Source organism: Theropithecus gelada, chromosome 7a, assembly GCF_003255815.1.
Source record: "Theropithecus gelada isolate Dixy chromosome 7a, Tgel_1.0, whole genome shotgun sequence".
NCBI lineage: Eukaryota > Metazoa > Chordata > Mammalia > Primates > Cercopithecidae > Theropithecus > Theropithecus gelada.
Window position 1 is genome coordinate 1,497,608 of NC_037674.1, and position 27,689 is coordinate 1,525,296.

Consider the following 27,689-nt stretch of genomic DNA (forward strand, 5'->3'; position numbering starts at 1 on the left):
GGTCCATGGCATTTTATCACCTGTAATTTTGAATAAATACTGCACACATTCGGATAACAACCTCACATGACGAGTGAGTGAGAGTGAATTACCTAGTCCAGCCACCCTGGCTTCCCAGGCACCTGCCTGCATTTCAGCATAGAACACCTGGCCTAAAACTCAGCTGGAGAAACTGCAGACAGTGCCTTCCACCAGGCACTGTTATCCCCAGAGCCGATGTGAAATTGATGTCTTGGAATCTGCACCTTCCCTGGCTCCAGCACACCACTCTAACATCCGGGTCTACAATCACCTTGGATGCTCTCTACTTACTACTAACCCGCAGTGGGGTTGCATTTTGTTTTCAGTTACATCCATATGATATTATTGTATTATATACAATATAGCATATGACAGTAGAAATTATATTACAGTATATGCTAGGTTACAGTGGTGTTTGGTAGTTTGAAGAATTCACAATGATTTCTCGTGTACAGAACTGGATGAGAAAGATCACTAAGTATCTGGTAGAGTTTGACAGGAATAAAAAAAACGCGGAAACATCTTAGCTATGACCTTATAATCTGAACATGACCAGACTCCTCACTTCTGAGCGTTGGGATCTTTTGTTCACTGCTGTTTTCTGACCATCACTTACAGGAATGCTTGCATGCAGCAGTCACTCAAAGTGTGTGCATTAAGTGGAGGAGTAAGTATCTGCCATAGAGACACAGGAGAAAGAGAAACAACTGCTTCCACAAAGACATGGGCAGGATGGACGTGTAGAGTCAGACGGCTTTGCATACAGCATAGAACAAACAGAGTGAGAAATTCATTCAGATTGAAATCTTCAAACCTGTTTTCCAGGCCTAACATCAGCCTGATGCCCTCAGTATGGTGGCTCTGTGCAGCCACAAGTCGGTATTACCGCCTTCCCCACTGCGTCATCCCCAGCCATTTGTATTAGGATAGAAATCTCACACAAATCTTACCCCAAAACAAGAGTCCTGGTGGAGCCTCTACCAAACAAAGGTGTGCATGGGTAAGAGAACTACCTCTTGTTTTTCTCTCCCTGGCGGCAAATCTCTAGAATGAAGGACTTTGGGGTTTGATGAGAGACAGCCTCTGGAGTGTTGATTCTACAACCTCTGCAGACAATTAACCTACTGCCTGTGCTTGTGAGCAGCTAACATTGGTCCTTCCCCATGTAGAAAGTCTGCTTGCCACAAACTGCTCCTCCCCACAGGTGCCTGCGTGCAATGCCTCCGGCCCTGCGTGCTGGGAGCCACAGAGCTTTCATGGACACATATTTATTCAAGGTCGGCCCTTCAACCCTTTAGGCCTTTACTGCCCTGTGCCATCTCATGAAGTTGTGAACTGCCCCTCCGAAGAAGTCAGCACAATTCAGCAGCTAAACGTAACACCCAAAGTGAGAGGGGATTTCAGCTCTAAAATACTAAACCGGAACAATAATCCTGTGTTAGGTTGGTTACTCCAAGCCTCCAGCCCTAAGCAGACATAAGATAAGACCCTTTTCAGTGGCCACATGGGATATATATGCTGATAGTGACAAAATGTGAGTGGATAAGAGCATTAGTCGGTGGATTTATGGCCAGGAGGTATCAAGTAGAAATTAGGAAAATAATGAGAGAAAATAGGTTTCTGTTCTTTGATTATTGCTAGAACTGACCTGGGGTGCACACGTGTGCACACATGAACACACACACACAGACACACACATGCACACAATGTGTAGGTTCACCTAGAAACAGAATCTGAGTCGAGGTAAATTTGAGTGAGTCAGGATGACATGGTTAGAGCAATGAGCTGAGCCTGAGGGTATACATGGAGCAGTGTTTGTTGAGGGAAGCACAGCAGTCGATGCTTCGTGATGAATCTGGTGCAAACACAGGGTAGGCAGAGAGTCCCGAGTGTGACGATGGATGCACAACGTGACCTCAGGATGCAAACACACTGCCTCAAAGCACACGGCAGTCATAACCTGAAGAATTCCACAGTTGCTCTTCTTGTTCAATCTCATTTTTTTCCCTTTCACTCAAGCCATTTGCCCATTTACTCTAGTTGCTATTGTGACCAGAATGTACATCTACTCCCTCTTCTACATCAGTGGTTTACAAACTTCACTTAGACCATGCTAACACCCTTCAGAAAAAGTGTGTGTTCATGATGGGCAGGCTCAATTTATGTCTCTCACCCCCAGGGCCTGGACAACTTCTTGGTGAGCTCTGTAATTGGTAAAACAAGTACAATGAGCCCCGCGGTCTCCTGGGGAAGGCCAAGGCTCACGGAGATGTTCAATCAGGCAGTGGCTCTGCAGAAAGCCGTTCAGTCACTTCCACGTACCCGTGGGTGTGCAAAACACACTGCCAGAGAGAAGTGTTGCGGCTCTTCAGAGCCATGTCCAGCCTCAGCAAAGAGGTGACGAACTGTGAATCAAGAGAACACTCTGGTAACAGGGCACAAACATTCAGCATATTTTATACACACACGGTCCAAAAGGACCTCATCGTCTCTCTTCTGCCCAGCTCTCCTCCCTTTAATCACTATAGTTTTCTTTTCCAAAGACCCAGTGCATCTTTGGCTTCCATTTTTACCATAGCATTCAAAATGCACACCATGAAAAGACACAGAACAGATGGCAACAAATAGAGAATCAAACAAAACTTCCGAAGATACAAGATGAATGGACCTCTGGCAGGACAACAGAACTCGAGGGTTCTGTGTGTCTTTGTAGTCTGGAAATGAGTGAATTTTGAACAATTTGAAACTGGAAACTGCTCACTTGGGTAGTTCTTGCTTAAAGTTTCATATTCTACCAATGGAGAAAATGATAAATTTCTTAGAGTCAGACTAAGCATAAAGCCAGCAAAATTTTATCACAAAAATCAGAGGAAGATTTTATGCAAACAAGGTAAACAAGCAATTACAAAACTGAGGGCATCATTATCAACAAAATGGAAAGAGCACAACACGCCTTATTCTGAATGTGGCCAGTGTGCTGTTCTCACGGACACGTACGATCTGAATGTGGCCAGTGTGCTGTTCTCACGGACACGTACGATCTGAATGTGGCCCGTGTGCTGTTCTCACGGACACGTACGATCTCAATGTGGCCCGTGTGCTGTTCTCACGGACACATTGATAAAGTGTACATCGGCCACGTGTGGGAAATCGCTACAGCTGCTCCTGAGGGGAAGGCGGATTGCCACGCGGGGCGTGTTTGAAATGGCAAATCACAGCAGTGCATTGATGATAGGAGTTAGCAGTATTTCTGATACAGGCATTGTTTTGAATTTCTGAAGAGGATGAAATTTTCATAATTTCTGACTTGTAAGCTTCCATGACTTTGTTTATTTATTTTATTGGGGATAGAAAACAATACCCCAAAATGAAGGCCCCCAAAAGAAAAGTTTTTCTCTGACTTTCTCCTGACCGCTTCTCAGTCCCATTCTCCTCTGAGGCTGCCATAGAAATAAGAATCTCTCTTCCCCAAGGCAGGTCACGGAAACCAGAACCTGTTTCCCTACAAAGCCAGCCATAAACCCTAAAAAGTATTATGTACCTATCCTTAGCTCTGCCCTGTCTGTGTAAAACCTGGCCATAAAGAAATTATCTGCCCTACCTTGTTTGACTATAGGTCAACAGACCTCCATTCCAGAGAGAGGCCTGCCTCATACCCAGAAAAGAGGAATATGTTTTCAGAGAACCCAAGAAGAATCTAGACCGATAGGCCTTGCTGTATTTTCCCACTCAGTCTATGACCATTAGATCACACCCTTTTTGTTTAATCATATTTCTACACAACTGTCCATATTTCGTTGACACTAATTATAAAAACAGACAACCTCCCCCATATCTCTGGGTCTTCGGTCTGAAGGTTATCGTGTGTACATGTTAAATAAATGTGTACGTCTTTTCTCCTATTAACCTTCCTTTTGTGAACCGACTTTTCAGCAAACCTTCAGAGAGCCAAAGAGAAAGCTCTGCCTTGGCCCCTACAGTTCATTTACCAAGAGTATTAAATGAGTCAATAATACTTATCACTTGTGGAGAACCTGTGATACGCCAAACATGGCTTTCCATGATTTGTTGAAGCCAGTCTTTCCAGCATCCTTGCAGAGTTTTTGTCAAGAGATTAACATGCACATCAGAGTTGTTAAGGAGCATCCCACAACGAGTGAACTATAAAAACTAGTCAGACAACCAGGTAGGTGTGACTCACACAACCAAACCACCAACTCTTTCCACACAATACTCCATTAGCCCAAGAGTTAATAACTTAGATACAGCTGACAAAAATTCTCTTCTTGACCAAACTTTAGTCAGGCTCCTGAACCTTTTCTCCAACAGGGCCCACCTGTGCACATCCCTGTGTAATCCAGTATTAACAAGAATCCTCCATCTGGGTATCTGACCTCCCTCAATACCTGATTGGGCTCCTCACCCACCGTCCCCCAGGGATGTCTTATCACCCTGGCCTGCTTCCGGCAAGAGTCCTGTTAAGTGGGTTTGGGCAGGATCTCCCTTCCACTTGATGTTTCTTCTTAGTCATTTTTCCATCCTCTGACCACCACTCTGCTCAGTGGCTATAAATTCCTACGTGCCCATGCTGTGCCCAGAGTTGAGCCCAGTTCTACTCTGAGGCTTCTCTTCCCTTACTGCAATAGTCCTAAATAAAATCTGGTTTTACTGCTTTCACTACTGCCCAGCTCTGGTTTTCTTTGACACAGTCTCTGATGCTATTTTGCTACCTTATTTAAAATTAAACAGTTGAAATTGTCTTTGTAAAAATTATAACGGCAAGAGAAATCAAACTCAGTGAACTCCATCTTGCTTCTAACCTCACAAGATAACTGCCCTTGTTCATTCCTGAGCACAGGCCAAACTAACTATGAGAGGAACTTAGTTTATAACTTAACTTTGAAGCAAGAATGATAATTGACCCAGTTTTGATAATTCCCAAAACTGACCCCCTCTGGGGGTTAAAACCACCTTTGTAAGACTAGCGAAAGGCAGAGGTCAGGATTACGGGAGGGGCTTGAATCCTGCTAAAACAGGCATAGTAAGACGATACACCGCCACTGCCCCCTAGCTTGCTATTCTGTAATTGCTTACCACTCAAGAGTCACAGAGCTGGAGGCCACGAGATTTTTAGCTTTCCCAATTGCTCCTTTAGATGACAACACTATTGTAAAACCTGAGACTGGTTTTGAGATATTTCTCAGACTTTTGCATTTTGGCAACCAACTGACCCCCCTGGACATGTGACTCATACCAAGGATCTGACTCAACCAGTCCTATGACCTGCTCCCCAAGAAACTGACTCAGCACACAAAGACAGCGTTGCCACTCCTGTGACTTCATCCCCAACCAATCAGCAGTACCTATTCTCTAGCCCCCTGCACATCAAGTTATCCTTAAAAACCCTAGCCTCTGAGTTCTCGGGGAGAAAGATGATAAAAATGTCTCTTGTTCTCCCACTGAATAGCTTTGCAATAATTAAACACACTCTCTCTCTATTGCAACACTGCTGTCTCAGTGTATTGGGTTTTCTATGAGGTGAGCAAGAACCTGTTGGGTTCAGTGAGTTCAGCATCTCATCTCTAGCATTTTCCAAGCTCTGTTTCCAGCACACAATAGTAAATCCAGATAGCTGGGCTGCCCATCCCCAGCTCCCTGCTTCCCACCCTATGGCATGCCCTAAGTCTTTTTCCACTCTAGACACTTTCTTCAAAAGCCACCATGCCAGCCTCTATCAATGCTACTGTCCTATGTCCTATGATGCCTGGCTAGGGCAAGGGTAACAAAGCCCAGGACCTTCATGCAAGTTCTGGAACTCGGACCTTCTGGTCACCTCTTCTGGGCAGTCTTCCTGACTTTCTAAGGCAGAGTCAATCACTAGAAATGTTTAAAGTGACAACTGAATTATTCTTAACACAAGATCACTCATGCCTTCACTTGCAGTTCCTTATACACCATAACTGCTAGTACTCCTCATGTTTTATTATCATGATTCATTAACACTTGTGTCTCCTTGAAAGCAGAGTCCTAAGCTTAAGATCCTTTGGCATAACCTAGAACAACACTAAGCTATTCAGTAAACACTGGTTTAGAAAATGAGTGGTTAGAAAAGAAATACTATTACTTTTATGGAACTCAGGTTTTTGGTGCTAATAAGCACAATAGACCCTACAGCACTCATCCTGCAGTAGTGCTTCCTGGGAGCATGGATTTAGAAAGAGATGGAGCTCTTAAAATAAAGGCATAAAAAGGGATGAGGGGTTTAAGTTAGCATGGGAAATGCTGAAGGCTAGCTCTTTGAGAAAGTCACATTACATATTAGCATAGTAAAAGCTGTATGGTCTCTTAAAGTTAAAAAAAAAGAACTGGTTTAATTTTCATTAGCATGCAAATGTGAGCTACCGAATGCATTTTTGACTTGTTTTCTATTTTTTTTTTCCCCCAGCATACTGGTTACATAGGCCAGAATCCCAACTTGATGCCCTATGCCTTTTTAAAGCAAAGTAGCTGATTTGACTCTCTAAGCCTTTTTTGGTACATAATTTGCCCCGGGCCTGCTGCCCAGGCCTCTCTGAGGAGGCTCTGCAGGCTGATCAGAGGAAGGAACAATGTCTCTTTTCCTTCACTGTAACCAGCACTTACAGGTGAACTAGAATGTTTAAAGCAACAACTAAATTATTATTAGCATAAAAGTCAGAATGCATTGTGCAGGAGAAAGAATGCAGGCGTCTGTTCTCCAGGGCAATCTCAAGGGATGTCTGGAGCACTGTGGGCCCATTGGCCGTGCTTCCTACCATTTACCATTTGTTTTGTTTTATCATCTCCATTGGGAATGCCAGTAATGTCCCCGTGAGAGGCTCATGTCTAGCTCTTGTCTAATCAGACGATTTTAGTTAAAGACATTATTACTGGGCAATGGAATCAGGGTGGCTGCAGTGTTTCTGAATCTTCCCAGATTCTTACTGCAAGCCAAACAGATTAACAGGATAATATGAAAAACCTATGGATGATATATTTAGAAACAAACAAACAAACAAAAAAGTATCAGGAAACCCCCTGATCCCGCAAATACTGGTAGTGTGGCCATAGCACTTACTTCAGTGAGCCCGGCAAGGGGTTAGCACCAAAGCGTAAGGGCTATGGATGATGCAAGGGACACGTGAACCCCACAGGCTATCCACAAACACATACCCCCCAAACCAGGGGCAATACGACAGCATGTGGTGACAAGGCTGGGGGAGTCCTGCAGGCTCCACATTGCAGGTGGAGGTAGAACCTTCCTCGAGCAGGGCAGAAGCCCTGGGGTAAGAGAGGCAGCCAGTGCCCTAGGTGGGAGGGGTGCACAGGAAGCACATGCCAGGGAGAGCTCACAAGAGCAAAGCCCATCATCCTCAGAAGAAGACCCCATGGAAGACCGAGAGACACAGAATTAGGGGCCAACCTTGGTCCTGACTGGTTTTAAACAATACGTATTTCCTAGCTCTGAGCAATGGAAGTTTCTAGAAACTGTGACAACCTAATAGCAATGCCCAGTGCCCACATGGTGACGCCCAAGGTGCCAGATGGTGTTTTCTAAATACCATTCCCCACTGAGAGGGGCAGAGCCCCTTACAGGATCAACCTACTCTAGGGTTTGGTAAAGAAATGTACAGAAATGCTGGGACACCGTCTGATGCCTAAGGACCACTAAGGAGAGGTCAAAAGTCATGAGAGCCAACTTGCAGGGGCTTCCGTCAGCCAAAGATAGGACAATCTGAGAATCACATAGAGTAATGATGGTATCTGATTAAAACGCATTGAACACATAAGGACCTACAAGTTTATAATGAGAGTCAACAAGGTGTAAGAGAAAGAGAGGCAGTTACTGGTCCACACTGGAGATAACTAGGGCACTACCCACTCAACAAATTAGCAATTAAAGGGAGAGATTTCAGCATTTATCCTCCCTTTCTTGTACAAGAGGCTTTCTGGGGGAACCAAATAGTTCTAACTGATGAGGGAAAGCTGCTTTGTACCAAGGATTCTAGCTATTAAAAGACGAAGAAATGGCCTGTGATGAGTTACAACATACGAAATGCAGAAAATGTGGGGAACAGAACAAGTTAAATGACACCATGAGAAAGCAAGCAGACAAATCTTTTGAACAAATCAATGCTTGAGAATCAAGGACATGTCTCAAAAGACATGTGGGTATCACCAAATGCACTGGACAGTCTGATACTAATTTAAACAAAGCAACCACACAGTGGTTTTTGGATATGGACTGGTATGACATGATGCCAGAAAAATACTACTAATTGTGTTGGTAGTATAGTAACATTGCCATTCTTTTTTTTTTTTTTTTTTTTTTTAAGTCTGTATTTTTTAGCAATGAATTCTCAAGTATGTAGGAGCAAAATAATAAGAGGCCTGAGTTTGCATTAAAATATTTCACCATCAAAAATATCAAAAGGTGCAAAAAAATCTTGATAGCTATTGAATCAGATGATGGGTAAACAGAGTTTTATTATACTGTTTTCTTTGATGTTGTAGGTGTTTAAACATTTTATCATCTTTTTTTATTTTCAGAGACAGGGTCTCACTCTGCTGCCCAGGATGGAGTGCAGAGTCATGATCATAGATCACTGTAACTTCTAATTCAGCTGATGCTCCTGCCTCAACCTCTTGAGGAGCTGGTACTACAGGTGCAAGTCACCATGGCAAACTAATGTTTAATTTTTTTTTTTTTTTTTTTTTTGTAGCAATAGTATCTTGCTCTGTTGCTCAGGCTTATCCTGAACTCTTTTCCAGTGATCCTCCTGCTTTGACCTCTCAAACCACTGGGATTACAGACATGAGGTACCACGTCTGGTCTAAATGTTTCCCAATGAATTTTTCTTACAAGTGTTACAGTAAGGGAAAAGTACTCCAAATATACATATTTATAATTAGGTACAGGTGAAAAGTAAACTCTTAAAATATTTTGGAGCAAGGAATGCTATTCAAAATCTTTCTCAATAAAACTAAATCAACCCATACCCAGATGGCTTAGAATAATTAACCAAGGAGGAGGTATAATGGGCATGTAAGTTTGAGTTATTCTCTCAGTGCCGCAGCCCTGTTCGGATGCAATAGTTGTTTGCTGTACTGCTAACGGGACTCTAATTGCATCCATTTCTCTGCATCGATAAAGTAGATCACATCCAGAACATTTTGAAATGTTAGGTAGGTAAAATACAACAAGAAGGAAGCCCTGACAGATCAACTTTAGAGCTAGAAAATGATTCTAGACTTTTAGAATGGAGTGTTAAGATGCACTGTCACAGCAGATGAACGTAACCATTTGATGAAGTATAGCCCTCCCAACCCCAGAGTGAGGTTTCCGGGAAGAAGGAGTGTTTCTTTAAGTGCATTCACAGATGAATGAGTGGAATTCAGGCCACCCAAATGACGCAGGGTACAAATTGCTGCTGGTGGCCTCATTTGTGTGGTTCACTCAGGGTGGCTGTTCTCAGACCCACTAATTAATCCCGGATCACAGCTGGCCCGAGAGGAATGAGACCCCTCCTTCCAGGTGCACAGACCTGGACGATGACGCTGTCTATGGAGTGGAGGCCCTTCTCAGAAATGGAGAATACCAAGACTAACCCTGGATACCTGGAAGGGCAGGAAGGCACCTGCCCTGGGTAACGGGGTCTGCAGTCACATTTAACTTGACTAAAAGGGATTCAGTGGCCACTTCTGGCTCACTGTGGACTAAGGTTGCAAGTGCATGCTGGCCGTATGTATTAACTACCTGGACACTGCAGGAGGTGATGACCAGGTCTTTTCCTGCAGCTAGAGGAGAGAGGAGATCAGGTAACGATGTTCTGAGTGCCAAACAGCCAGTGGAAGTGGGCAGCAGAGCGTCACAGGGAAGTTTAATTTGTAAAAGTGCAGTACACAAATTTGAGGATAAACAATCCCATTCATACACGTCAAGTGAAGGACTCAGAGCCAAGGGAGAAAGAAAGGGTCGTGGCGGGAGACAGGGGCGGGATCAGTGTAGAGTCCAGTCCTGACAATCCCCAGAGGAATTCTAGAGCCAAGAAAGTCACCAAGTGACAAGCATGCTAAGAACTAAGGAGACTTCCAAGATTTCAAAAGGGCTACTCCAAGGACCTGTGCAAAGCTTCACTTCTCATGACACTTCCTTCCATGCACCCGCCCACACTGTCCTAGCCCCTTCATATCCTGTGCAAAGCTTCACTTACCATGACACTTCCTTCCATGCACCTGTCCACACTGTCCTAGCCTCGTCATATCACATTGTTGCTCCACATACATACTCTTCTCCTTTGAGCACTGCTATGGGTTGAATGTCCTGTCAAAACTCATGTTGAAATTTAATTCCCATTGTAATGGGATTAAGAGGCATAGCTTTTAAGAGGTTATCAGGCAAATGGATTCATGCCATGATCAACAGGTCAATTATCACAGGAGCGAGCTCCTGATTGAAGTTTGGCCCTGTTTTTCTGTCTTGCATGTTTATTCAGCATGTGACACTTTCCATCTCATGAGGACTCTCACCAGATGCCAGCACCATGCTCTTGGACTTTCCAGCCTCCAAAATCCAAAAGCCAAATAAACAGCTTTTCTTTATAAATTACCCAGTCTGCATATTCCACTATAGTCGTAGAAAATTAGGTAAGACAGACACCTTGGAAGCTAAAATCTCCCTTATTTATAGTTCTTCACTGCACATAGAAAGGCAGCGCCTGGCTCAAGCAGGCACCACACATATGTACCTTGGGTGGCCTAAGACCTAGGTAACATCTCTAAGAATATAGGCACATACCAGACAGAAACAGACAAAAGCTATGGTGTCAGGTGACAGGAGAAGGAATATATTTTTCTTTCTATTATTTTCCTAATTGTTGGTATAGCATCTCTCTCTCTCCATATATATTATATTATGTATATGTGTGTGTGTGTATATATATATGTGTGTGTATATAGATAGATAGATGGATAGATAGAGATAGACAGATAGATACATAGATAGATAGATAGATAGATAGATAGATAGATAGATAGATAGATAGATAGATAGATAGATAGATAGATTGATTACACACATACACACATTTTGGGGAGAAAAGTGATAACAGGGCATGTGTCTTGGGCATTTCCATCAGCTGTAGTGACTGAATGAGAGCATCTATGTACAACACTGTTCCTTTATTTCTAGCTTTCACATTGGTAGGCCAGGGGAAAGAAAAACATAATTTTCATTTACTACTAAGAGACAAGGTGAAATAAAGTGAAAGGATTCCATGATTAAAAATTTGATGCAGATATTCAAAGCTATAATTCATTTCTTAACTAGAAGCCTGGATTCTACAAGCCTGATGTTTTATTAGTCCTACCAGGTGTATGGACTATATTTTAGCAGAAACATTTGATGCCCAGGCTCCCACCCCACCCCCAACCCCTACTGAGCAGTGAACCTGAGCATCATGGCTGTGAGACACTGGTCCTCTCCTCTCGTCCCCAGCATCCTCAGCCAGCACCAGACAGTGCCCCACTCCCTGCTTTTCTGTCACCTGATGAATCGTCTGAGTCAGCTAAGAGCGAGTACTAAAAGCCCAATCTGGAAGGGACAGACTTGAAAGTAGTAATTATATATTTTCAATTTGAAAATTGCTTGAGATGAGAGATTCAAAATCTATTTGGGGACGCATAAATAATACACTGGTAATTGGCACATTTTTACATCAGGCTTTCCATTTTAAACACTCAGGACAACTAAGGAAAAGTGCCACGAAAATGAAAATGAGATCATATATTTCTTGCCCACATCTTATTTGTTACATTCTTTACATGATTCACATGATTCATGGAACATACCTCCACTGTCATGTTCTCAAAATAATCAAGAGCACTGATACCTCCACTGGGAAACTGATGGACTGAACTTATATAACTGAGGCCTTTGGTCTGTTCACACTTGATGTGATTACTGATATGTTTCTGTCTTTCATCCTGCTACTTTTTTTCTTTGCTCCATCTGTTTTTTGTTCTGTCTTCTTCTCTTGTTTTCCTTGGGATCAACTGAGCGTTTTAGAGTTTCTATTGCATCTCCCTTATTGACTCTTAAGCTTTACCTCACAGTGTTGTTTGTAATGGTGGCTCTAGGGTTCATAGTATATATACATATACACACACACATATATATATCAATATACATGTGTATGTGTTTATCAGTATCTACTATAAAAGAATACCTTGTGTGTACATTATATGGTCTGCGTGATTTACAACAGTATACTTTCATTTTCCCTCTCTTGTCCTCCGGGCTATTGCTGTCACATATGTCATTTCTATATATGTTATAAACTCAACTATTTTTGCTTTAGATGGCCAAACATCTTTTAAAGAAATGAAGGAATGGAGAAAGCGCTTCATATTTACCCACACGTCAGCATCTGTCTGAGCTCTCCACTGCTTCAGTAGACTCCAGTTTCCATCCAAGGTATAACTGTCCTTCAGTCTGAAGAAGCTGGACTGTTTCTGGCAATGCAATTCTGCTAGAAATGAATTCCCTCACTTGTTAATCATAAAATAGCTTGATCTGACCTTTATTTTTAAAAGGTATTTTCCCGGATATAGGATTTTTGTTCGTAAGATTTCTTTCCTCTCTTTCTTCCTCTTCCATCAGTACTTTGGATATTTTTTTCCATTGTTTTTGGTCTGCAGTGTCTGTGATAGCAGAAGCATCTTTTCACTAACATTCCCTTTCCTCTGTGTAACATCTTTCTTCCCCAGGACTCTGGCTGCTTTTGGATCTTTGTCTTTCAGTAATTTAAGTATGATTTTCCCAGGTTTCAAGAGCTGTGAGAAATAAATGTCCTTTGTCCAAGCCTCCCAGACCATGGTATTCTGTTATGGCAGCCTGAACCTGCCGAGATGGAGTGGCCGAGAGGGTGGCTATCTAAAAAGCCTGCGCTGTCCCACAGGGATGGGAGCATATGCTGTTGCTGGTCATCAGCTGCAGCTCCTCTCGTGTGTGACCTCCATGGGAAATGTCAGCAGCACAGTTTTGATCACATTGCATCACCATGCCCTTCCCTCAGATGGTTCCCATAGCCCTCGGCACTCACCAGGCCCAAATGATCTATCCCTAACCTACCTTTCCAGACCCATCAACCAACATGCTTCTCGTCCCTCAACTCCTTTCACTCACTGGCCTTCAATCAGTTCCTCCAATGGGCCCAGCTTCCCCAGTCTCACACCTTTGCAAGGTATTCCTCCTCCCTCCCCAGGAAGCGCTCTTCCACTCCCAAGTACAATTCACTTGCTCAACTCCTGATACTCCTCCAGGTTCCAACACACCCAGCACTTATCCAGGGAAGGCTACTCTGCCTTTACTTATCAGATAAATTCTCCCATTGTGCATTTCTTGACATCTGTATATAGCACTGACCAATATCTACAAGTATGTTTTCTGTGAATATGAAACTAGTGGCTCTTCCCTGCCCTTGTCTTGCTCCACAATGACAAGGGCCCATGTCTATTTCTCACCATTGCACTCCCAGCCCTTGGCACAGTACTTGGCCCACATGCCTATTGCGTGCTCAGTTATCTATTCTAATAGACTCATTAACAAAGGGTAAGAAGGATCTGACTGCCAAACACATTAGGTCATGGCTGAACGGCTCTCTCCTCAGGCCTGGGCTTAATTCCTCTGCAAGAACTTGGCTAGAATGGTTTTCTTAGTCCGTGCAGTCTGCTATGACAGAATAACATGGACTAGGGGACTTATAAACAACAGAAATTTATTTCTCATCACTCTGAAGGCTGAGAAGCCCAAGATCAAGCTATCAGCAGATTTGGTGTCTGGTGAGTGCCCACTTCCCGGTTCACAGACCACATCTTCTTGCTGTGTCCCCGCACGGTGGAAGGGGTAAGGTGTCTTTTAGAAGTTTCTTTTTGAGGGAAATAATCCCGTTCACGAAGGCTCCCCCCGGGACCTACCACCTCCCAAAGTTCCCACCTCCTACCACACCACCTTAGGTGATACTGTGTTGATGGGCTGACTCTGGGGTGACAGTTCATTCTGTTGATAGGTTTTATGGCGTGAACTTTCTTGGGGGAGGTGTCACAAACATTCAGACTATACAGGGGTCCTAAGAAAAAACAGAAGGGGAAACTTCTTACCTAAACAGCTGAACTTTGTGCCTTTCACAGGGGGACTTGCCTAATCACAGCGTGTGTTCAGACCTGCTGGGGAGTGGTGGAGGGAACTTAGGTGTTGAATGAGAGTTTTGGCATGATTGACTGAGTGACAGCTTCCACCTGAGGAAATGAGAGCTGCAGCCTTCAAAGGCTCACACCGCATGAGCACATTCTCAACTCCAGCTGCTCCCCCGTGACAGCAAGCGGTTTGGACATCGAGCCATGTACTGGGAGATGTCTGTTTTCCTTTTTTTTTTTTTTTAACTGAGCTTCTTTAGAAAGGCTCTCAGAGATCACTCACAACAGCTTTATGACCAAGTGCTGCTTTTCCCATAGTCCCCTGAGTCACCTTCCTATGGCTACACAGCTGGTGTCAGAGTGAGGGTCGGGCTGGGTCCCTCCATCGCTCCTGCTCTCCTAGTGGGCATCTGACTGCGAGGGAGCCTCTTCTGCAGTCCCAGGTGCCAGGGCCTGTGCTCCTGCACACTGTGCAGGGTTAACAGTACCAGGGATCGCCCTGATCGCACCACCTTGAGCGCTGCCATGGGGTGCAGCCGCTCCTTCCCTACAGACCCTGGCAGCCGAAGCAGTGCAGTCAGAGGGAGTCACTTCCTTTCCAGGTGGAAGCTTTTCTCCCAGTGCGCACCTCACCAGGCTTGAGGACGGAGGGGAGGCCTGCACAGCTGGGAGGTCAAGCTGGAGTGAGGACATCGGAGGAGGAGCAGCCGTTTCTTCCGCTTTGTCTTTCCTCTGGAGCACTCCAGGTGGGCACCCTTGAGAGGGTTCTCATTTTTGAACTCCAACTAGTAGTAGGTGGAAGGATTTATGTTATTTTAAAAATCTGATGAGTTTTAGCCTCTGTTAACTAAGGACAATAGCCTCACTCTGAGCCACCCACCATATGCGGGCAGTGCTGAAGCAGACAGTGAGCACAGCTAAGCTGAGCCCAGCCAGGATGTCTTGGTTTTAATTTTGGTAATGTCCACCCTACCTTTCTCACGGGAGCTACAGTCAGATAAGTCCAGGGAGAGAAAGCACTTTTCAAACGGCCAAGTGCTCTAAAGGACAAAAGACAAATGTACTTCTTACTTTAGCAGATGAGGAAGGAGAGGAAAAGAATCAGGGGGCCCATGACAGACGAGGCCCAGGGGACCTCGGGCATGGGCTATCTGCAGTCATCCCTTCAGCCATTCACCCAGCCAACAGGCACGGAGCACAGAGACTAAGCTTTGGGTGTGCAGGAGCTGGGGACACAGCCATGAGAAGACAGCCCCTGCTCTACGTGAGACGGCCTGGAGAGAGGGGCTGATCGCTGAAGAAGTATTTACTCAGAAGAGCTGAGCAAAATTAATGCAGGTCACACTGAGCAAAAGAGTTAAACCCAGGGAGAATAAGGCTCTGTTTCTCTTTGGTTTTCAATAGTCTTGTTGCAACATGAAGTCCTCGGAGGTGACAAGGGAGTGGGTTTCAGGCCAGAAGAGACATCCTATCATCTCTTTAAAATATGTGCTAAGGAACTCAGTGCTTTTTCTTTGCGTTGAGACATGCACCCTGCAGTATAATGGATTTCTTTGCTGCACTGGGTAACATTGTGATTTTATTTGCATAATCTATTTGTAATAATAAGTGGAGTGTCTTCATTCCCCAGGAAACAGCAGGAGCTGTTTACTTTGCCACTCCAATCCCAGTTCCTTGCAGGAAGCTGCAACATCACAGGTGTGGCTGGTGCCTGTTGGTGTAAGGGGTGGGCTGTGAGTCATGGGGGCTGAAAGGCATTATTCCACACAGGGCCTTCATGTATGGGCCAAGCCAGGGCGCAGGCAGGGGCCTCCCTGCAAGACCTTTAATACCCTAGAGGCTCCCCTGAAGAGTCCTCAAACCAGGAAGGAGGAGACAGAAACACCTTCACTCTTCCTACAAAATAACAAGCCACTCTAAAACCCAAAAAGAAGACAGGTGTTGTCCACACTAGGGCATTTCTTAAATTGATTTTTCAAAAGAGCAAATCAATAATAAAATGGAATTAATGGTGATATTCTATTTGCAATCAGCTGAGATACTATAAGAAAAACTGTTCAAAGAAAAGAAGAACTTCTTTTTGTACTTTTCCCCTTCTGTTATAAGTGAACATTAGCTGAGAAAGTTCACTGTCTCATATGGAGACGGATATGGGTGCATTTTCCATCCCATTTCCTTCTAAAATAAAAGGTGTGTCTGTCCCTGTTACTATTCTCTAACGTGAATCTCATTCTGCAAGCTTCGCATTGCCTAAAGACGTAGTCAGAGCCACCGAGAAAGGCTCAGAAGGCTCACTGTGCTGGTTCGCTGCGTCCCACCCCATCCCCCTCTCTGGTATCTTGCTCTCCCCAGCTTTGTAGTTTTGCATGTCTTCTTCTATCTCCCCCTCCTTGGACTTATGCCACGCCCACCCCTCCCTAGAAAACAGCCACTCCTCCAATACTGAGGTTGCCTTTTCTTCCTCTAGGGCTAGCGACCACCTCCTCCTTTGCGACAGGTGTGACAGATGCCCCAGACAGGTGCCATCTCGCTGTCATTAGCATCCTCTGCTGGCCTGATCCTCCCCTCACTGACTGGTGAGCTCCCTAAGGACCAGCAGTTCGTCTCGGTTTTCACAGGCATGACGTGTGCATGGCAGACTTAAATAAACGTGTGAGGAAAGAACTGTAGAGAGAAAGGAAGAGAGGGGAGACAGAATGCTAGAGCACACATGTTAAGGAGAAAGTAAGCAGAAAGCATGCGCTTGGGAGATTGAGGAGGAAAGGCAGAAGGAGCTCAGGATGCTGACACTGGAGAAGAACATCTCTGGAGAACATAAGAGCAATCTTCAGATGTTTGAAGGTTTTAAGGTGGACAAAGCATGACAAGAATTAGAACCTGGACTGACCAGTGAAAGAGTCAAGACATTTCACACCGAATTTTCCAGCATTTCAACGGTCAAAGACGCTCTGACACAGAGGCTGTGTCATGGAGGTCATCATGCGCTTGGTGGGGACTAGCGGCTGGGCGGAGTTGGAATGCTGGGTTAGGCGGCCTCCCCAGCACTGCTGTCTAATACTCGTTACAAGGTATTCTGGCATGAAGCCCTACTCCACCTGCCTCACATCAGGCAAAAAGGAAAGAAAATTATCTAGGAGAAGCAACTAAATAGCCCTGAATGGTTGATCTCAAGAACCATCAGTTTTTGGTATGTCAAATTCTAAATTCTACATTTTTTCAAGTGTCGCCAGTAAAAATATTTAGAAGCACTTTTGCCATCCTAGATGCCTTGGAGAAGACGTATATGAATGGTTTTAAAAAGTTCTCATCCAAGATTGATTACTGATCTGCTTTTGGACCTGCCTTTCCAAACACTTCATGAAGCAACGTCGCTTGACACGAGAGACATCACTTTCCACTGAGAGAAAGCCCACCTGTGTTAACATCACTTCCTTAGTTCATAAAGAACTAATGAATGTGTACAGATTATGACGCAAAGACCCCCTTTCAAAACGGTAGTCAGTGCAATACTTGATACTTAATGTTTAAAATGATTTCACCAATGTGATATTACTGCCACAAAAGGTTCCACGTAAACCTCATCATGATAAGAGGAATGAGACATTGCAGAATGCCGGACATTTTACCCGTCTAACAGATCACTGCCCGGGAATCTTCAGGAAAGTAAATGCCATGACAAATACATCAAATTGAATAGGAGGGCGCCCATCTAGATCAAAAGAGCCTGAAGAGACACAACAAGTAAAAATGTCAAGGGTGAAGCTTTGATTCCTGGATCAAACCAACACAGCTATGAAAGATCTTTCAGCTGCAACTGAGAACCCAGTAGCAGTATTTGTCCTGTGTGCTAATACCAACACCAATGTGCTAATACCGATTAATAGTAATATTAGGGGTGGCAGTATTTTTGGACTGTGGATTCGATACTAAATGACAACTTTGATTTACTGTATTATGAGGATGCAGGGGAATGTTTTCATTCTTAGGTGGTACATGTGAAATATTCAGGGCTGACATGTAATGTCTGCAACTTACTTTCAAAGAATTAGCAACAGAGAAGCTGTGTGTGTGTGTGTGTGTGTGTGTGTGTGTGTGTGTGTGTGTTTGGAGAGACAGTAAACGTGGTAAAGGATAACAATCAGTGAATCTAGGTAAAGGGTAAATAGGTGTCTATTATACTACTCTTTCAGCTTTTCTTTACATTTGAACATTTTCAAAGTAAAAGTGGGAAAATAATTTTGGAATGTTTATGTGTGAAGCATTCTAATTTATTCTATGTGTAATGCCAACAAAATTTGCCTGCGGACGTGGACATGGGTCCCTCTGACATTTCCTTCTTCCCATCCCCCCGTAACTGAATTGGTCCGCTCCTAAGTGCAGCTGAGTGACAGCGGCCCCCTCACAGGCCCTCCCAGCCCCTGCAGGGGAGAAGTGCCCAGAAGACCTGCACGTTCCCTGCCACACAGACGTTCACTTCGTGGAATGGTTAAGACAAGCAAGCCCACTCACGCGTGGTAGAGAGTGATGCTTGCATTAGGAGAGGTAACTTCACAAAAGTTTTGGGGATGCTCAAGAGGTTTGGAAAATTGAAATCACTGAGTTTGGCTGGAGAATAAAAGAGAGTCAGAGATTAAAAAATGGTGTGTGGATATGGCCACCATGCTGAGAAGCACTGACTTACGTATTTATGAGACGGGGTCTCACTGGGGTGCAGTGGTACAATCCCAGGCTCACTGTAACCTCAAACTCCTGGGTTCAACCGATCTTCTGGTCTCGGCCTCTTATTAACTATTTGATCCTATTAACAGCCCAAGAGATTGCAGCCGTTTTCTAAACCGAAATGCTCCACGTGATCACACGGAGATTATGAGATTTGCCGACAATCTTACTTAGTAGGTGACCTCACTCTGGAGCCAGGGCAGCAGAGCAAGGCCCGTCTATACAAAAAACAGGAAAATTAGCTGGGCAGAGTGATATGCGCCTGCAGTCCTAGCTACTGGGAGGCTGAGGCTAAGCTGCCCAGGCTGAACTCAAGTCCTGCCCTCAAGAAATCCTCCCTCCTTGGTTTTCCAAAGTGTTGGAACTACAGGCATAAGCCACGGTGCCCAGCCTAGATTTAATTTAGAGGGCAGTAGGAGTCTCTGAGGATACTGAGCAGAAATGAGACATGGTGAGAGGTGTGTTTCAGTAGAGTTCGTCTGGGATGGGGCTTGGTAGGCAGGTGGATCCGGGGAGCTGAGAGGTAATGGGGGGAGCAGCCACATGGGACACTGAGACTGGCGAGGGCAAGAAGAATAGAGTGAAAGTGAAGGCCACCAGCCCAGGCTCCAGAGCTGGGTCACCTACTAAGATTACAGGTGAATCCCATAACCTCCATGTGATCACGTGGAGCTCTTTGTTTTAGAAAACAGCTGCAGTCCCTGGGGTTGTTACTAAGATCAAATAAGGAGGAGGATGTCAATGTTTTAAATTCTAAAAACAATGATGCTGCCTTACCCTCATGTGTGCAAGCTACTTTTCTGCTGGTCCCTTATCCCAACCGTGAATGCAGAACCCTCATACCTCCTGCCAGTGTTTCTTCAGCTCATCAGCTGTATCTCGGGGCATCAGAGGCTGCTTCCCACATGCTAAGGAGCAAGCCCAGTCCAGTCTCTGACCAGTCACCATGTGATGCCCATTTTCTTTCTCTATTCCTATTCCAGAAAACGCTAGGCACTCCCTTTTCCATTTGGCGTGTTTCTCCATTGGATACCACTGATATCCATTACCGCCAGGTACTGCATCCAATCTGGCACCTGCCTACCACGTCGAAAAGGTGCCACTACCATTCCATGTAGCCCACGAGGACCAAAGCTGCCCAGTGGCACAGGGAGGAGACATTCACTTTATCCTTTTGTACAGACCCGTATGTAAGAAGGCCAAAAGTATGGCTGCTTTACCACACCAATACCTTACCATGATTTCAGTGAAATAACTTTAGCTTTCCCCCAACCACCTCCTTCTCAGGTACCCAAGGAGAGAACAGAGTACCATATGCTACACTCAGAATGATCCCTAACTCTGTGGACCAAAGCTTTGCTAACGAATCAAGTTCATCTTTCCTGGGCACAGCTTTCCTTGGGTTGGGCTCTCTCCCAGGAAATTCCTCAATATGTCATAATACACAATTCTTCCTATATCCTTAATTTTTCCTAAGCATCCCCGGATATTTTGGGTCAGATGGGACAACTTCAGTACTAATAAGCTGTAAACAGTCTTAGAGAATCATGTTATCAGTTTTACTGCATAACTTTTCCCTTCACTTTTACAAATAACATTATAGTGTATGGGTAAAGTTTATCTCTATGCATATATTTTTAAGTTCCTTAAAGACAGGGAGGATATCTTTTATCTTTGTTTCCCTTTAAGAGCCTGTCATTTGGTAGCACACAATAATGGCAGCTGCATTAGGTTTCACATCCTTTAGTTTATAGAAGCAGTGATATATTAACTACAGTATCACCCTCCTGGTCTTTAAGATTCTGCACATGCTTTAAACTAATTTTTCTAATATGTGCTCCTGTAGTAACTAGATATCAATACAAAGAGAAAAACACGAACCCTGACTCTTACCTCATACCACAAGTAAAAATTAATTTGAAGTGAATTATAGACCAAAATGTGAATGCTAATATACTCAAAATGCTACCACATTCAAATTTTAAGAAAAAAGCAAATACAAATGTGTATGACTTTTAAATAAGCAAATATCTTGTAAATAGGACAACAAAAACACTAAACATAAAAGAAAAAACATTGGCATGCAAATTGAACTTCTTTAAGAGCTTTTCTTCATTAAAAAGCATCATTAAAAAATGAAACAGACATTATAAAAGATGGAGGTTTCCTAAGTTCAGGGTTCCTCTGCTGTGGCACAAACTGTTGACTGTTTCACACTGCCCCCATAGAACTTGGGGGGGCAAGGAGAACAGAGGCAAACATGAAGCTTACAATGCCTGCTGTATAACAATGCCCTCTGTCTCTGACCTAGGCATCTCTTGTCTTCTTCCAGAACCCATGACACTATGGCAGGCCAACTTACTAGCTTTCAAGTAAGGTAACATCTCAGACCACTACAGGTTTTGACAGGGGAAACTCTGAAGCACCACAGGAGTTGGAGGTTCCATGTATCTCTAAGTAGTTACATACAATGGGTCCAAAACAGAATAAAGGGTTAGAACTCAAGATTCCCGAGCCACAGAGCTGGTGACTGGAGGCGGACTCAGAGACCCTGGATTCAGTGACATACAGAGACAACAGGTGGGTGCACCAGCCCCTTTCCTTGATAGGCTCCCAGCATTTTGTCTGTAGGTTTGCAACTTCCCAGGCAACAAATTAATAGAAAAAAAAAATCTTCCATCTGGGGAAATTAACAAGCCAAAGTAAAAAGACCTGGAAATCCTAACAAGCAGTACCTGTCTGAAATCCCAGTCTTCATCCTAATATGAGGCCCACAGAGAACTTCCAACCAGCTATGAGTGTTTCATATGTACTTATTAATGAGAGGCCAGTGGGGAAACGCTGTATCATGAATGATGTACTCCAGAACAAATGGAAGCAATGTGAGACCAGAAGAATACTTCCAGAAACTATGGTTAAGATCCTCCGAAAGAGAAAAAAAAGTTACTGGGTCATTGAAATAATGGGAGGATGCTGTAAAAAAGAAACATCCTAAGTATTAGAAAGATCCTTCAGAAATTTTTTTTAAAAAATCAGTAGTTAGAAGGTAAATTTGAAGGGATTTCCCAAAAACCAGTATAAAACCAAAAAGAGAAGCCTTATAAAAGAGAAAAGTAGTAACATAAAAGAATTATCAAAGAAATAATACCAAACAATCTGAACAATCAAACGACTTGACTTTACATATAGTTAAGACTTGCCTAGTCCTTGGCATAATAAAAAGAAAATCAGAAATACTACCATTTGAAATTCCAGAATAAAAGGGAGAAGACCTTTCTGGTTGTGGCTGAGGATAAAGGGGGCTGGGACAAGAAGCAGCTCACAATCAGACTGACCTAAGGAAAGATGGCCCAGAACCCACCCACAAGCAGTGGATCAATGTTTGCACAACTCTCGGGGGAAATTATTTTCTACCCATTCACAAAGTTACCGTCCATGCAACATTCCTCAGAAGATTCCTGGAGGATATTCTCCACCAAAGTAAGGAAGCAGAATGACCGAGACTGGGAAGACCTGGTCCAGGAAACCAGGGAGTCCACCCAAAAAGAGCAGGAGGGTCTTGCAGGATGACAGTGAGGGGTTCAGGTGGGCTGCCGTGGCAGGCAGCCCTGTGGGAATGGGAGGGAGAGCGATCAGGCACTCTGGCCATGGAGGCTGGCTAAAGCCATCCAACCCATGGAGAGGGCTATGTGCTTCCATCCGAGCTGCCAAAAAAAACACTACAGTGCTTGGATGTCAGACATTATTTTCTTTCAAAGGGAGTTAATCGCCTTCTGGACAAACATAATCTATGCGACCTTCTCCCCAAAAGGTAAGCAGGTCACACTGGGACATTCTGCAAGTTCAGTAATTATATGACTGTAACACTGTAAGCAGGGAATGTGTATCTGACCAAATCTTGGTTCAGGATTGCTTTGGGAGGTGGGCGGGGGGAACACAAGGGGAGGAAGCGTAGAGTGTAAGAGAGGGAAAGTCTAATGTTTCAAGGAGGGGCATCAATGTAGCTGAGAATGAATAATCAAGTGTTCATATAAGGATATTACTAGGAACATCACGGAAATAAGAGAAGAAATTCCTTAAAGAATGGAAATGGAAAGTGACCCAGGTTCAGGCAGGATGGAGGGAGATTTTTTTTTTTTTTTTTTTTTTTGGAGACGGAGTCTCACTCTGTCACTCAGGCTGAAGTGCAGTGGTGCAATCTCAGATCACTGCAATCCACCTCCTAGGTTCAAGCGATTCTTATGCCTCATCCTCCTCAGTAGCTAGGTTTACAAGTGCACGCCAGCACACTTGGCCAAATTTTGTAATTTTAGTAGAGACGGGGTTTCACCACGTTGGCCAGGTTCGTCTTGAACTCCTGAGCTCAAGTGATTCACCTGCCTCGTACTTCCAAAGTGCTGGGATTACAGGCATGAACCACCATTCTGGCCTGTATTTTTCTTTTTAAGTCTTTCAGTATTATCTTATTATTTTAACCATAAAAATTAAATTGCTTAAATAAATATAAACTTTATAGTAGAACATGGAGGAGGAGGGCGTGGAGGAGGAAGGAGGAGGAGGAAATAAAAAATAAAGTCCTTGGTAGGTGCTATAGCAAAGTGAGCAGTGTGGAGAGAACACTGCACGTGACTTCCTTACTACAATGGCCTGTGGCTGATGAAGTACAGCACTTTGGTGGAAACAGGTGGGCAGTGTGTATGGGTGAGAAACATGATGGCTTTAAAGACAACACCTTTCAAACTAGAGTGAAACGAGAGACCATTCTCTAGATAAATATTCAGGTAGTAATCTGCCATATGAAAAATTTCAGCTGTAAGATATGTTCACCTAACATGGAGGTATTCCCCAAATGACATGGTTTATCATGGAAATAATGAAGGTTTTATTATCCCTTTTTTAATATTTGACAATAATGTCATTTACTTGTTATTAAATTTTTAATTTAGCTACATAGCAGTTTATTCTTACCCTTGACACATTATTTACAAAGAAACTCACCCCAGGTCCATGGTGAAGATAAAATAATTTGTCTCTCTCACATAGAAATCTTATGAAAACAGGGATGATTATTGTAATTCCTTTTAATTACTGCTATAATTGCACAAAATCTTTAACATAAAGCAAATGTAAACAGTATTTACAGGTATAATTTGAGAGTAAATGAAAAATCACTTCAAAATAAACATGGAATAAGGGAAAATCATCTTTAAGAGTCACTTCTTCATGGACTCTCAGGTACAGGATCAGTTTGGGTTTTAATTGACGGGCTCAGCACCAGAGGACAGACTTGACACCCCCCCCCATGGGTGTGGTCCACCCACTGCTGCACAATGTCCTTCAGTGTCTGACTTACAGAGGACAGACTTGACACACCCCCCCCACCATGGGTGCGGTCCACCCACTGTTGCACAATGTCCTTCAGTGTCTAATTTACAGATCCAGGTGTATTTCATCTCCCTCCTCTCTCTCTGTCCTGGTGTAATCTACTACCCTAAATCAATCAGACCGTTTTCCATGTATTAAATAGCTTTCAGCTCAGGTCTTATTCCTCGCAGCTGTATTTCCCCTTTCACCTGCATCCCTGAAGTTCCTCCCACCTGAAAACTTCATCTGACCCAAGAAAGCAAAGGGAAAAAACCCGAAGAGCCAGCTCATGGTCTGGTTCACTGTTTAACAGCCAGGAGCCAGAGCCTGTGTATAGAAGTGGATGCCCAGGAAGCACTTGTGAGCTGACTAAGAAGGTAAGACCACCACCCACTTCACTCAGGAAAGTGAGGCAGGACTCCATGCAGCATGAATGAGTGCACATGGAACAAGCTGGTTGTCATTTATATTCAGCAAGGGACCTCCATGGACAGGACATGTGGGGAGCTGCTATCAAACACCAGAACTTCTGACACTGTGCACAGTCTAATATTCTGCCCTGTCTGTTGTGATATCTCACTACAGTAATGATTATGATGGTGAGCACTTATGCATCGATATTGCAATATGTCTGCATAAGAACTATCGCTAAGGCAGGTGATATTATTTCCCTCGGTGTATAGGTAAGGAGCTTAGACTGATAACTTACCTGGTCTCACATAGGTAGTAATGGCCAGACTAGAGTTGGAACCTGTCTGTCTACTCTCCAAGCTCGGGATTGACTTGAGCACAAAGGTAAGTATCTCATGTGCTTTGTAAAGTTCAGGTTGGTAACAAAATGTGTGAAAGGCAGGGGTATAGACAACAGGGGACATATGAAATATGGGATGAGCCTAAAAGAATTCAGGTCTATTATTTTTAATCCACTGTTGTCAAATGGCAAACTATTACTGGCTTTTCTTTAGCTTGTGATTCCTGTATTTGAATCATGAGAAACTTATATTTCATATATTACCAACTATTATGGGGAAAACTATCACAAGGGAATAAAACTTCAGTGCCCTACGGATTTTTTTAACCCTAGATAGATCTTATGAGTTTGCAAACTATAATTTTTAAAAAGAATTCAGTCTTTTTCTCCTCCCAAATATAAGTTTCCACTCTTCCATTCCAGACATGCAGCAACTGAATTCAAGTTACCTGTGCTTCATTCTTTATGGTGCAATACTCTCTACCTGCAAGTGCAAATAATTTTTCCAATAACATATTCTTCTCTTCCACTTCAGAAATATGATTCTCTGTTGGACTTGAGGCTGGGGGAGGCAGTCTTCATCTCCTGCAGCATGCTTTTAGAAAATAATGTCATTCTGCACATATGTCAGAGGCAGGTAGGAAAATGATGGGAAGAAATGACTTGTCAGGTGTGGACTTCTTCAAAGCATGAACTGCTTAGAAATCAGTTGTGGCAAATAAGCCTGTAAAAGACAGGAAAACACTCCATGCCACTGAATTCCATCTGTAATCATATCTGTAAGTTCCAAATGTTCATGACCCAAATATTTTGGATACCTGTCCCTACTTTTCTTGCTAAGTGCAACTAAAATCCCTGGATATTATATGTAAAACAATCATAAAAGGACTGTGAGAATTAGAGAAGAGGCAGACCAGCTAGGGCATCAGGACCCAAGGGATGACATGGTAATGAGTATCTTGGGTTTTCTTTTCTTTTCTTTTCTTTTCATCTCAGATTTGGAACTGAAGAAGCTAAAAACTCAGACACACTAATGCATGTGAATTTAAAAAATTCTCAAAAGAAGCCTGCTCTCTCTAGTTAAAGGACAAGAAAAGGGGCATCCTAACAAGACAGAATACTTTTAAACAATAATCACTCTTTTCTAGCTGAACAGAATAGCTAAAATGGTGGACCTGCCTTGCTCACAGAGGCTCAGCAAGGAGCCCTGAATTCTACCCTTACTGGGCTACAATAAGGCACCCATCCCTCAACTAAGGTGGTTTCAGAGAGTGCTGATGAGGGAGACAGGAGTTTGATTTCCTCTAAACAATAATGAGCTTCCTCTCCTAATGATATAGTTGGAGACCATGGGAACAGGTACTCATACCTGTCCAGCCGGTGCACTATCTGCAGGAGCCTAGAGGGAAGCTAGAACTCCCTCCCTATCCAGCAATGATTAGGAGACAGCCTCCAAGGGTCAATAGACACAAGGATGGAACCTGGACTTCTACAGCCACCTGGAAGTGATGAACTCCAACCCCCTTTTCACCAGAGTGCTGTTGAAGAAAGCCAAAACAGACAGCTTAAATAAGACACACTGTTGCATAAAATAATATCTGAAATATTCAGGTTTCAACTGAAAAACATTCAGCCCATTCTACCAAGAACCAGAAAGATCTCAAACTGAAGGAAAAAAGACAATCAGTTGACATCTACAAGAAGAGAGAGATGTTAGAATTATGTGGCAAAGATTTTTAAAAATAATAAAAGATAAAAGCAGTCATCACAAAAATGCTTCAACAATCAATTACTAATATGCTTGAGACAAACGAAAAAATAAAAAGGCTCAGCAAAGAAACAAATTCTCAATAGAAGATGCAAAAAAAGACCCCAATGAAAATCTTAGCACTAAAAGAGTTGGTGACAAAAATAATTTTTAAAAACTTTCACTAGTGCATTCAGCAGCAGAACTGAGGAAAGAGGAAAGCAGCAGTGGAACTTAATATAAAACAACAGAAACTGCACAATCTGAAAAAACAGCAAGAAAATAGACTGAAAAAATAAACAGAGTCTCAGAGACCAGTCAGACAAAAGATCTAGTATTCGTGTCATGGAAGTCCAGGAAGAATGGAAAGAGAGTAAGGATGAAAAAGTACTAACAAATTGACAGAAAGTGTGTCAATTACAGGAGAATTCTACCAAACATTAAAAATATAATTAATACAAATTATATACAATCTCTTCCAGAAAACAGATAAGGAAGGAACATTGCTAAATTTAATTAATTTTATGAAGCCCCATCATCCTGGTATCAAAACAATATAGACAAGGACAAAAAAAAGTATAAACCAATATTCCTCATGAATATATGTGCATAAACCTTAAAGATACATATTAACAAACAGAATTCAGCAACATATAAAAAAATTATATACAATGATCACATGGGGTTTATTCCAAGGATTCCTGGCTGGTTCAATATTAAAAAAATCAATCAATACAATCTTCCACATTAACAGGCTTTCTGACTGGATCAGTCACAACGCAGAGCAAGTATCAAACAAAACGCAACACCCATTCTTAGTAAAACTTCTCAGCAAACTGAACAGAGGAGAACTTCCTCAACTTGATAAACATC

General features: G+C 43.2%; 1 protein-coding gene and 1 long non-coding RNA gene across 2 annotated transcripts in view; one reads left to right on the top strand and one right to left on the bottom strand.

Annotated features, from left to right (window-relative positions):
- GABRG3 (gamma-aminobutyric acid type A receptor gamma3 subunit) overlaps nt 1–27,689 on the bottom strand; it is a 557,527-nt gene that overhangs the window by 344,077 nt on the left and 185,761 nt on the right. The gene's annotated exons all lie outside the window — the stretch shown is intronic.
- On the top strand, nt 24,320–24,924 carry LOC112627722. Its single transcript, XR_003120217.1, has 2 exons — nt 24,320–24,396; nt 24,510–24,924. It is a non-coding gene; the product is annotated as an uncharacterized LOC112627722 (long non-coding RNA).